Genomic DNA, 13,311 nt, shown 5'->3' with positions numbered 1-13,311 from the left:
CGAAGTTTGGCGTTCGGGGCACTGCGCCCCTGCACTGCGGGCGTTTTCAGACGTCTATTTCAATGGTGCGTTTCTCACGGCGTTGTCGAGCATCCCGCTGCTGCCACCATGTCTTGGTCGTCTGGCGAGCATGTGACGAGATTTACGAGACGCAAGTGTTAACTGACAACTGGTAAATAAGTTACATAAGCAACACTCGCATGGCTACATGCCGGCTCGGATGGCGCGGGCCGCGGTCTCCTAGAGGCACTGTCATCGCGTCATTCCGCATCTCACCATATGATCTCACCATGGATAGATGGCTGAACCATTTAAATCGGGTGGCGGCTCACACCATCTAGCCGTGATTATAGTAATATATGTAACTGAGAAGTAGTATGTATGTAATTGTACATAGTGGAGGGTTAAATTTCACTCTTGTCTTGATTTTAGCCACCAAACATATAACCTCCGTTTGGTTATTTCTGCCTTATCTGCACTGTCCCTAAACCCCAATACATTGAAAAAAAAAAAAAAAAATTCCGCCCCGTTGCTTTGAACTGTAGGCGAAGCCCTTTATAGAAAAGTATCTAGTGTTCAGCCGTTTCCTCCTTCCCCCGCTCCGCATAACGTGTTTATCCCTTGATACTTGGTTCGGTACGTCTTAGTCCGCAATACTCCCGTCCTGACTTCAAACAACAAAGATCTTCCCCTAGAATTATTGTAGATATTTTCTTTGGCAGTTTCCTGCTTGAAAGTTCTGTATGTTCCCAGTGCTGATTTCGTCTGCATCCCTGCTTTCCACAGATCCCTCACTGTTTCTTTAACCTTTTTCGTAACCACTGTTTCTTGGTTTGCACCCCTCCTGCAGTCGAAATATTTGATTAACAATTTTCTGGTTCACTTCCTCCATTTTGTGTCAACATTGCTCGTGTACAGGTAGCAGAAAACTTTCCTAGCCCACCGCTTTTCCCCCATTTCTCTCAATCGCTCCTATCTTGCTGCTAGCTTCTCTGCTCTCAAATGGTGACCATACTATGTCACCCTGTACCCTCTATTTGGTGTATTTCCATGTGCTCCCAAAGCAAGCCTACCTACCCGTTGCTGCCTAATTTCCAACCTTGCTCGAACCTCTGATCTCATGCACAGGACCGCATTGCCAAAAGTCCAGACTAGGAATCATCACCCCTTTTCAAATCCCTCTCGACCACTTCGTACCTATTATAATTCCACAGTGCCCTAATTTTCATCACAGCTGCATTCCTGTTACTTCAAGTTCTATCTTTCGTGTTCCATTAGATACTCAGCTCCATTGTTTATCCACACGCCACGATATTTGTACTTACCCACTACCTCCAGTGTAACCTAGCTCCTGTATCCTATGCTTGCCACCTTTATTTTAATTAAAAATCATGATTGCCGATTTTTCATTACTCAACTTTAAACCTAACCTATCTCCTTCTTTACTGTAGATGTCCACCAATCCCTGCAAATCTTCCTTGTTGTCAGCCATTAGTATACTTCATCCGCATACATCAGTCCTGGTAATGACTGTTCAATCCATTCTCCCTGCTTGAAAAAAGAAAGGTTGAAGCCAAGTCCGCTGCTTTCTAACTTAGCCTCTAATCCTTGTAGGTACAGCGTGAACAACAAAGGTGACAGCCCCTGTCTAAGCCCCCATTGTATCTTTATAGGCTCAAATACCCTTTTTCCCATTTTATAAGCACCTTGTTACTTTTATAGATATCTTTTAAGAGTTTAATTACTCCATGTTCCACATCTAGTGTGCCCAGTATGTATCGAGAAGTCCTCTTGAATTACACTGTCGTAGGCTCCCTTGATATCCAAAAATGCAAGCCGTAGAGGCCTGTGTTCCTTTTCTGCTATTTCGATGTACTGTGTAAATGTGAACCGATTGTCCTCTAACCTCCTTTGTTTCCGGAACCAATTTTGTAGTTCCCCCAGCACCCCTCACCCTCCAGCCATGCCTATGGACACGTGTGCGTAGTGCCATGTCATTTAGTCCCGCACACGACACTCCCTTGAAGACAAACATACAGGAAAAATGCAACATTTTATGTAAATTTATGACTAAGTGCATTCTCCATTGTTAGTCTTCCCAGGTACTGAAGAAAACTGGAATGCTTGGCTTAAAAAAAAACTAGCATACGAATTAGGGCCTACATAGGCAACTTAATATAGCTGTTTTGTTTACAATACCGTTTGAGATGCGTGCATGGCATTATATGTGGCCATGAGAACTACAAATAGGAGTCAGATTAATCCATTTACTTTAGGTGATCTGTGTAACCCATATTAGTCATTTCTGGTTGAATTCTGCATTTATTGACAATTATTCCTAATGGGACTAATTTTTACCTATTTTGTGGCCCATTCCATTTTCCAATAAGAATTTGTTCCCATGTAATTCAGCCGTTGTGTCTTGCTTAAACAAAAGGATTCAAAATAATAATTTCTAGCTGCAATACAACACGAGCAAACTCCCCCATATACTATAATACTAACTTCTAACAATTCAACTGCATACATTCTGCTGTCACCTCCCAATAGGGGCCAGCATTCGAGAGTGGCCAGCAACGTAGTAACTGCTCTCCAAGCCGATGATAAATATGCTGCTAAATGTTTCATCTGAAAAAAAAAACAATTATTGTCACGAGACTGCACGCAATGGGACAAAGACGACATTGACTATTGGGGTGAAGAAGATGACGATTGAAAAGATTGTCTTTCGGCCATCTTGGCAGTGATACAGCTCACTGTGAATAGTTTGTAAATATATTTACAAACTATTGTCAATGAGCATTTTGTCAACCATGACTAGTAAGAGTAGTTCTCCTTGTTTTGCAACACCATCGTGTTGCAAAACAAGGAGAACTACTCTTACTAGTCATGGTTGACAAAATGCTCATTGAAAGAATTCAGTGATGTGTAGGGCTTTCATAAGGAAGGGCAGCAACTGTGTGTTTGCTTTCAGTTAGATCACACCAAAACAACATGAAAAGAGTAGGCTGAACTCAAACAATGGAGGCTGCTTTAGAAAGCAACTTCATACAGCCCACCTTACCTCAGATGAGTTTGTACTTGACACTAGCAGTATATGATTAGTTTTAGTAAACAATGACCATGTTTCCAATTATAACATTTTTCATTGTTTCTAGATGCCTAAAAAGACATATGTGCTGGCAAGCTTTTTGAGAATGTGCTTTCTGATTGTTCGGTAAGACTAAGAAAAAACTATACTTGAAAATTTTGAATGCTTTGGTTTTAGCCAAGCGAAATGAAAATTATATCAGAAGGTACTTTTTGGCAGAAAATTAAGAACATGGCTGTCATCACCATCACCACCAATGTTGATGATAGGATGATGATACGTATGTCCCTCAGGAACAGCCCTGAATCTGGCCTTTGCTTATATACTAGGTGGTGTGAGTTTAAGTTAAGGAAGCTTATATTCTCTGGATTTTGTTATTAGCCAATGTAGCCTGAGCTTTTCAAGATTGGACCAACTCAGCTTTGTTAATACCGCTTTATTTTATCTTAGCCAATACATTGTAATGCAATCTCAGGTTGATGTAATCAAATGAACTTGTCCTGGGGTTTTCCTAGATGAGGCAGGTGAGGTTACGTTAAGTTGAATTGGCTGGGCTTACGCAGTAAATATAAAGGCATAGCAAAATCATTAAGAGCAAATCAATGCAGCCATAATAAACACATTCATATGGGCTTGAATGCATTTGTTGTCCAAAGTTACAACAGAAAGACATTTAAAACGAAGTGACTTTCGGCTCCTGTTGACTGCGTAATGAAGCAGACGTGCCTGATGTTCTCGGTTTTATCTCGAAGACGATGACAACCCGTTCCGTGTTTATCAGAGAGCTCGGGCTGTTCGCTCTACTGCTAGCTGCTACTATAGACTACACTGTTAAATATTTAATTAGGTCTCATTACATTTGGTGGAGTTTACTGGGATCCCTCAAGTAACCCTGGAGCTCAGCGCTCGTACGTTGCCCACCGCACCATGGCTGACGCAACCAACGCTCCGACTGAACCCATGGTTGCCCCTGTCACTTGCGCCGGCGTTCTCCGTCAGCGCGATCCGACCATCTTTAGTAGGACCGGAGAACATGATGTCGAAGACTGGCTGTCGTCCTATGAACGTGTAAGCACTCACAATAAGTGGGACAACCAATCCAAACTGACAAACGTCATCTTCTACCTTGCTGACGTCGCCAACCTATGGTTTAAGAATCATGAACGCAATATCTTGAGCTGGTTCGCATTCAAGGCACATTTCACCAAGGTGTTTGGCCGCCCCGCTGTCCGCAAACTACATGCCAAACAGGGTCTACGCCCACGAGCACAGCAACCGGGCGAGACAGCAGCTAGCATATGAGGAAACAGCCCGAGCTCTCTGATATACACAGAACGGGTCATAGTCGTCTTCGAGCTAAAACCGAAAACACCAGACGCATCTGCTTCATTACAACTGTTTTAAACAAGTAGGACTGTGTGTCTCGTCATGTCTGTAGACCTGTTTCAGTACAACATGTTCGATTTTGCTTAGGTTGATTGTGCACTGATTCACTGATTGACAGTCATCTTCAAGCACAGGAATGTGCATGGTCAAGTAGCTTTTGAGAGCCATACTCGAATGTTTCAGTACTGAAACTCTTGTCCAGCAAAGAGTTTGATGAACCAAGCATGGTAAAAAGTGCCAATGTGACAGGGATATTACTGCTGCCACAGAAGTACTTCTGATGCTGCATCAACAAACCAGACATAACTCTCGCTCCTTGGTGCAGTGCTGCTGCACAGCGAATCAAGAGGATGCAGAGTAACATTCAAAACACGCTCAACGAGGTGGCTTGAGTGACCAAGCTGCATATTGCTCAACCAGCATTGATTTTCACCTGCATTGAATCATACATGATTGCAGTGTTTTAAAGCCATAGGCTTAGTGGCTTAGCTTAGACTGTGGTTATAACAGGCAGCGTATGTCAGTGCTTCATGTCTATTTGGCAAGCTCACCTAAAAGCCTTTGTGTTAAGGTATCTGCTAAGAATGTGTTTGTCATAACTTGTCTTCCAGGAATTCGCTCTTGTAGGACAGCTTTGGGTGCCTGCTTTGTGCATTTGAGAATTTTCATTTGTATCCCAGTTGGCACACTAACTTGTGGAGGTATTTTGGCTCGCATTGTGCTCAAATCACAGTCCTGAACATGCAGAAAGCTGCATGTTCGGTACTGTGATGCGAGCACAATGTAAACGAACAATCACTGTAGTAGGGCGCACCAACAAGTTTTTCTAGCTCTCGGAGTTACCTCATGTGCCTTGCTTCATGTACTGCCTGCCACCTTGGTATGATTTCAAGTGTCAGTGCTACCCACGACCAGAGCCAATGCATTATTACTTCCTCTCACATAGTGAAGCTGTGCAACAAGTCAAAGAGAAAATGAGCTTCATGCTTTTTAACAAGAAGTCATTATTTGTTCGAAGCAAGAACTGGAAGCTGAGCGACTTGGAACTGATACACGCTGTGGGCTGTTATGATAAACACACGAACGAGAAATGAAAGCATGAATGACACAGGCATAATCCATGCCTTGATTTCTCTTCCTTGTGTTTATCATGCGACCCACATTATATATGTTAGAAGCAAGATCAAGTCCGGGGTTGTCTTGCTGAGCTTCATGTACTGTCCTGGTGCTCCATGTATTGTTTGATGAGAATTAAGACAAATATATTTCTTGGGAGATAATGTGCATGCACCCAGGTAACTGTCATCTTGTGATTGAGAGCTGTTTCTTTCCTCACTCCCAGGCTAAGTGGGTGCTTTCGTACACTTTTCTCAGTTACTGGCTAATTGCTAGTACAGTTTGGTTTCTATATGATAAAGGGATGCGCTGCTTCCTAGGTTCCAAAGAAAAAATGGCATCTATTGCGTCATGTGTGGTCCATAAAGCTCTAAATAAATTATGCTGCCATTAAATACTGTCACATATTTGTTGTGTGTTTGTTCACTTGTGTACTTTTTTGCAATAGAGGGATAAGGCAGATGTGAAGAAGGCCTGTGATGGCAAACATTACTTTATTATAGACTATTGCTACTGGTGTTGCTGTTGTCTTCTGAGGTGAAGATGATGAGTGCTATTTTATACTATATTAGTTCAACGTACTTGATTAGGAGACACCAGTTGACTTAACTGACCTTGCTGAGACTAGCGTGAGTAGCATTAGCTAGAGCTAGGGGCTCTGGAAGTGTATTTGGAACGTAGGGGCAAGAGCCAGACTCGTTTGTCCTACACAAACTTATTTTTTTTTTCTTTTTCTGAACCGAGTTAAGGCTTAATAATTTCTACATTAGAAGGAGCCAGTTACCCCCTGCAGTGAGCATCGCACAGAGTCCATTGCAAGTAATGTGCTTGGTAAAAGACATAATTTTTGGTTTGGGCGAGCTGTTCGAGGTCACGAACATGACAAAGGAATTTTGTCTATCGAAACTGCCTATTAGCTGCCGGGTATATATTTATAACTCGGCAGCCACATCTGAACTTTCATAATCACTCCACTGCAGACGCGTCCATCGCCCTGCAGTAAAGAATTCCTGGGCATGCTTCGCAGCATACAGAGCACCTAGCATGCAGCTTAATATGAAGTTTTACAATTTGCATAACCAAAGTGGTTTGGTTTATCAAAGAGACCGTTGCATATGGAAAGTGTCATGCCCAGCTTGTGTTGTTTTGTACAGCTTTGTGGTTCTTTTATATATATTTCTGGTATCATTTTGTAAGCCCAGCGGTTTGTGTCCCTCTCTTTGCGCACTCAAACCTTAAAACTCCGTATTGCCAAGGGCATGGATTTCGAGGTATTTGGCACAACTGGCAGGATTCAAGGAAATTCTGCTGTTGCTGAGCCGCAGTTACACTTGGAGTTCCACAGGAGCAGTTCTGAGTTGAGAATGAGCTGTTTGAATTACATGCAGGCATTTTATAAGATTCAACTGTAGCCACTAGTGACATCAAATCAACTTTTGTATGCCTGATATCATGGTAAAAGTAACATGTAAAACGCACGAATAATACAGTCTTTGCCACTGCAGACGATAGATAGCAGCCAACAGCAATCAACGGCGCTTCCTTGATCAGTAGATGTGGGTGTTACCGCGTACCCTGCGTTTACACTGGGAAGTCAAAGGGGTCATTTCAGAGCAGCATGGTTTCAGTCGTGAGCTCGTGCCGTTGTGGCTACAACTAAAATAAGTGATGGTTGCTTTTATTTATTATGACGTTTGGCCACTGTTTTGCTTGGTAGAATGTGTTTGTGTCTGAGAATACGTTTTTATTGAGGGAAATGTTCTGTCAACAAACATTGATGCTAATCAATTTCTATAGCTCCTCAGCTGCATGTATAGAGTTGCATTTGTTTGGTGAGGAGAAATTATATAATGTGTACAGTGACCGTGAAGCAGTGCTGCAAACATTGGTATGTATGGCTGTTTACATAATGGATACAGCCTTGTGAAATCTGCTGTGGCAGGAATAAAAAAATAAGGACAAGTTTGCTAATGAAGACCGACGATTTGAACCCCTGTCGGAGCATAAGAATGAGCGTTCCAAGATGCTTTTTCTGTTCTTTATTATACCGCGGTCACGCGGCCACTTTCGATCGCGATCGAGCCCGATCCCGTTCGAAATTCTCGACTGTGACTGGCTTCCTCTCACGGCTTGCGCAAGGAACGCATACGCGACCGAGAAATTCGATCCTGATCGGTTTTGATCGCCACGGAGAGCGTGCAGTGTGACATATGTATTACACTACTCGAAATACGAACTAGCGCTCGACATGATCACATCTATGTTGCTAGCGCGTGAGGCTTTCCATTGACTGTCGCTACAACTAACCAACGTATTGTTTCTTTTGTGCTACAGCGGGCTGTGACGATTCCGTTTATAGCTTGGAAGTGGACAAGAGACATCCATTCTCTCGCTCGTAGAAGCATGAAAAGGTGGGCTTGTGCTTGGCAATTAACTCAGACCGACACGTTTGCTTCCGGCCGGCGCAGCAGACGCGACAACTCGCCGTTTGTAAGCTGCCGGCCCATGGCGGTATTCCTCGCGAACGGCAAGATATTTCCCTGCCGTAGAGAGGATGGGTCCAGGTACGATTTTTGAGGCGATTTGTTGTCGCTGAATGCGAGCATGGTCGCGCCGGTTTGCCGTGCAGAGCGGAATCGGAACATTATTTTTCGGTGAGTTTGCACTGACGCAATGCAGTCGTTTGGCTCGTCGGTCGTGCAACGGGCGGCGCGCCGGCATAAAGCCGCGTCCACTTGAGACACGCGACGTACGTACGTACATACGTTCCAAGTTTCCAACGTTATGCGGTTCTGTTGGCATCCGGATGCACCCCCACGGCATCGACCTTTTCCATTTTTGCCGTGGCCGTGCCTGTCGCCGAGCATAGGCTTAACTGGATGGGGCGGAGCTTGCAATGATCGAGACCTTGCGGAGTACAGTGGTAGTATTTAATCACGTGATCATGAGGTTGGTTCCAGATCACGTGGTTTTAAACTCTCAATAGATGGTTTTTAGTCACGTGATCTAAAACTCTCTACGTCGTGAAGCTGGCTCATGACATCCTTTTACTACGTTTCTCAGAGATGGTAGTAAAACGATGTAATGTAACGCATTTTACTGCCGCACGTCAGAGTAATTTTGTGGTGCAAGGTAGTCTTCAAAGCTCATGAGCCGCAAAAACCCCAATCTCGGCTAACTTTTGCTAACAGTGTACGTGAGGCAACACTAGTGACTATGTCGGTGCACCTGGAAAGGGCACCCCCCCGGTTGTCAACATCTTCACCAAAAAATATATTACCATGTGATGAAGCAACAACAGGACGCGTCAAAGATGTATATAAAGGATATTGGAAGAATATATTTATCATTAATGTGTGTAGATTGGGCGACCTATTACGTTGCTTCTCTTCGCAGTCAGTTTACTGTTGGGTGATGCCTTTTTCCATGCCTGGGAACAGTCGAATGTAATCTTATTAGAGAAATTGACTGCTACGTGAAGTAACAATAGTGACTATATTGGTGCACCTGGAAAGGGCACCCCCCAGGGTGTCAACATCTTCGCCAAATTTATTTTATCATGTGGAGAATGACGAACAGGACGCGTCACAGATGTATATAAAGGATATTGGAAGATTATATTTATTATTATTGTGTGTACATTGGGCGACCTATTACGTTGCTATTCTTCGCAGTCAGTTTACTGTTGGGTGATGCCTTTTTCCATGCCTGGGAACAGTCGAATGTAATCTTATTAGAGAAATTGACTACTACGTGAGGCAACACTAGTGACTATGTCGGTGCACCTGGAAAGGGCACCCCCCCGGTTGTCAACATCTTCACCAAAAAATATATTACCATGTGATGAAGCAACAACAGGACGCGTCAAAGATGTATATAAAGGATATTGGAAGATTATATTTATCATTAATGTGTGTAGATTGGGCGACCAATTACGTTGCTTCTCTTCGCAGTCAGTTTACTGTTGCGTGATGCCTTTTTCCCTGCCTGGGAACAGTCGAATGTAATCTTATTAGAGAAATTGACTGCTACGTGAAGTAACAATAGTGACTATATCGGTGCACCTGTAAAAGGCACCCGCCAGGGCGTCAACATCTTCGCCAAATTTATTTTATCATGTGGTGAATCACGAACAGGACGCGTCACAGATGTATATAAAGGATATTGGAAGATTATATTTATCATTAATGTGTGTACATTGGGCGACCTATTACGTTGCTATTCTTCGCAGTCAGTTTACTGTTGGGTGATGCCTTTTTCCATGCCTGGGAATAGTCGAATGTAATCTTATTAGAGAAATTGACTACTACGTGAGGCAACACTAGTGACTATATCGGTGCACCTGGAAAGGGCACCCCCCAGGGTGTCAACATCTTCACCAAAAATATATTACCATGTGATGAAGCAACAACAGGACGCGTCACAGATGTATATAAAGGATATTGGAAGAATATATTTATCATTAATGTGTGTAGATTGGGCGACCTATTACGTTGCTTCTCTTCGCAGTCAGTTTACTGTTGGGTGATGCCTTTTTCCATGCCTGGGAACAGTCGAATGTAATCTTATTAGAGAAATTGACTACTACGTGAGGCAACACTAGTGACTATAGTCGGTGCACCTGGAAAGGGCACCCCCAGGTGTCAACATCTTCACCAAAAAATATATTACCATGTGATGAAGCAACAACAGGACGCGTCACAGATGTATATAAAGGATATTGGAAGATTATATTTATCATTAATGTGTGTAGATTGGGCGACCTATTACGTTGCTTCTCTTCGCAGTCAGTTTACTGTTGGGTGATGCCTTTTTCCATGCCTGGGAACAGTCGAATGTAATCTTATTAGAGAAATTGACTACTACGTGAGGCAACACTAGTGACTATATCGGTGCACCTGGAAAGGGCACCCCCCAGGGTGTCAACATCTTCACCAAAAATATATTACCATGTGATGAAGCAACAACAGGACGCGTCACAGATGTATATAAAGGATATTGGAAGATTATATTTATCATTAATGTGTGTAGATTGGGCGACCTATTACGTTGCTTCTCTTCGCAGTCAGTTTACTGTTGGGTGATGCCTTTTTCCATGCCTGGGAACAGTCGAATGTAATCTTATTAGAGAAATTGACTGCTACGTGAAGTAACAATAGTGACTATATCGGTGCACCTGGAAAGGGCACCCCCCAGGGTGTCAACATCTTCACCAAAAATATATTACCATGTGATGAAGCAACAACAGGACGCGTCACAGATGTATATAAAGGATATTGGAAGAATATATTTATCATTAATGTGTGTAGATTGGGCGACCTATTACGTTGCTTCTCTTCGCAGTCAGTTTACTGTTGGGTGATGCCTTTTTCCATGCCTGGGAACAGTCGAATGTAATCTTATTAGAGAAATTGACTGCTACGTGAAGTAACAATAGTGACTATATTGGTGCACCTGTAAAAGGCACCCGCCAGGGAGTCAACATCTTCACCAAAAATATATTACCATGTGATGAAGCAACAACAGGACGCGTCACAGATGTATATAAAGGATATTGGAAGATATATTTATCATTAATGTGTGTAGATTGGGCGACCTATTACGTTGCTTCTCTTCGCAGTCAGTTTACTGTTGGGTGATGCCTTTTTCCATGCCTGGGAACAGTCGAATGTAATCTTATTAGAGAAATTGACTGCTACGTGAAGTAACAATAGTGACTATATCGGTGCGCCTGTAAGAGGCACCCGCCAGGGCGTCAACATCTTTGCCAAATTTATTTTATCATGTGGTGAATCACGAACAGGACGCGTCACAGATGTATATAAAGGATATTGGAAGATTATATTTATCATTAATGTGTGTACATTGGGTGACCTATTACGTTGCTATTCTTCGCAGTCAGTTTACTGTTGGGTGATGCCTTTTTCCATGCCTGGGAATAGTCGAATGTAATCTTATTAGAGAAATTGACTACTACGTGAGGCAACACTAGTGACTTTGTCGGTGCACCTGGAAAGGGCACCCCCCCCCGGTTGTCAACATCTTCACCAAAAAATATATTACCATGTGATGAAGCAACAACAGGACGCGTCAAAGCTGTATGTAAAGGATATTGGAAGATTATATTTATCATTAATGTGTGTAGATTAGGCGACCGATTACGTTGCTTCTCTTCGCAGTCAGTTTACTGTTGCGTGATGCCTTTTTCCATGCCTGGGAACAGTCGAATGTAATCTTATTAGAGAAATTGACTGCTACGTGAAGTAACAATAGTGACTATATCGGTGCACCTGTAAAAGGCACCCGCCAGGGCGTCAACATCTTTGCCAAATTTATTTTATCATGTGGTGAATCACGAACAGGACGCGTCACAGATGTATATAAAGGATATTGGAAGATTATATTTATCATTAATGTGTGTACATTGGGCGACCTATTACGTTGCTATTCTTCGCAGTCAGTTTACTGTTGGGTGATGCCTTTTTCCATGCCTGGGAATAGTCGAATGTAATCTTATTAGAGAAATTGACTACTACGTGAGGCAACACTAGTGACTATATCGGTGCACCTGGAAAGGGCACCCCCCAGGGTGTCAACATCTTCACCAAAAATATATTACCATGTGATGAAGCAACAACAGGACGCGTCACAGATGTATATAAAGGATATTGGAAGAATATATTTATCATTAATGTGTGTAGATTGGGCGACCTATTACGTTGCTTCTCTTCGCAGTCAGTTTACTGTTGGGTGATGCCTTTTTCCATGCCTGGGAACAGTCGAATGTAATCTTATTAGAGAAATTGACTGCTACGTGAAGTAACAATAGTGACTATATTGGTGCACCTGTAAAGGCACCCGCCAGGGCGTCAACATCTTCACCAAAAAATATATTACCATGTGATGAAGCAACAACAGGACGCGTCAAAGATGTATATAAAGGATATTGGAAGATTATATTTATCATTAATGTGTGTAGATTGGGCGACCGATTACGTTGCTTCTCTTCGCAGTCAGTTTACTGTTGCGTGATGCCTTTTTCCATGCCTGGGAACAGTCGAATGTAATCTTATTAGAGAAATTGACTGCTACGTGAAGTAACAATAGTGACTATATCGGTGCACCTGTAAGAGGCACCCGCCAGGGCGTCAACATCTTTGCCAAATTTATTTTATCATGTGGTGAATCACGAACAGGACGCGTCACAGATGTATATAAAGGATATTGGAAGATTATATTTATCATTAATGTGTGTACATTGGGCGACCTATTACGTTGCTATTCTTCGCAGTCAGTTTACTGTTGGGTGATGCCTTTTTCCATGCCTGGGAATAGTCGAATGTAATCTTATTAGAGAAATTGACTACTACGTGAGGCAACACTAGTGACTATGTCGGTGCACCTGGAAAGGGCACCCCCCAGGTTGTCAACATCTTCACCAAAAATATATTACCATGTGATGAAGCAACAACAGGACGCGTCACAGATGTATATAAAGGATATTGGAAGATTATATTTATCATTAATGTGTGTAGATTGGGCGACCAATTACGTTGCTTCTCTTCGCAGTCAGTTTACTGTTGCGTGATGCCTTTTTCCATGCCTGGGAACAGTCGAATGTAATCTTATTAGAGAAATTGACTGCTACGTGAAGTAACAATAGTGACTATATCGGTGCACCTGTAAAAGGCACCCGCCAGGGCGTCAACATCTTTGCC

Source organism: Dermacentor silvarum, chromosome 5 (assembly GCF_013339745.2).
Source record: "Dermacentor silvarum isolate Dsil-2018 chromosome 5, BIME_Dsil_1.4, whole genome shotgun sequence".
Lineage (NCBI taxonomy): Eukaryota > Metazoa > Arthropoda > Arachnida > Ixodida > Ixodidae > Dermacentor > Dermacentor silvarum.
Note: the sequence above shows the minus strand (reverse complement) of the source record.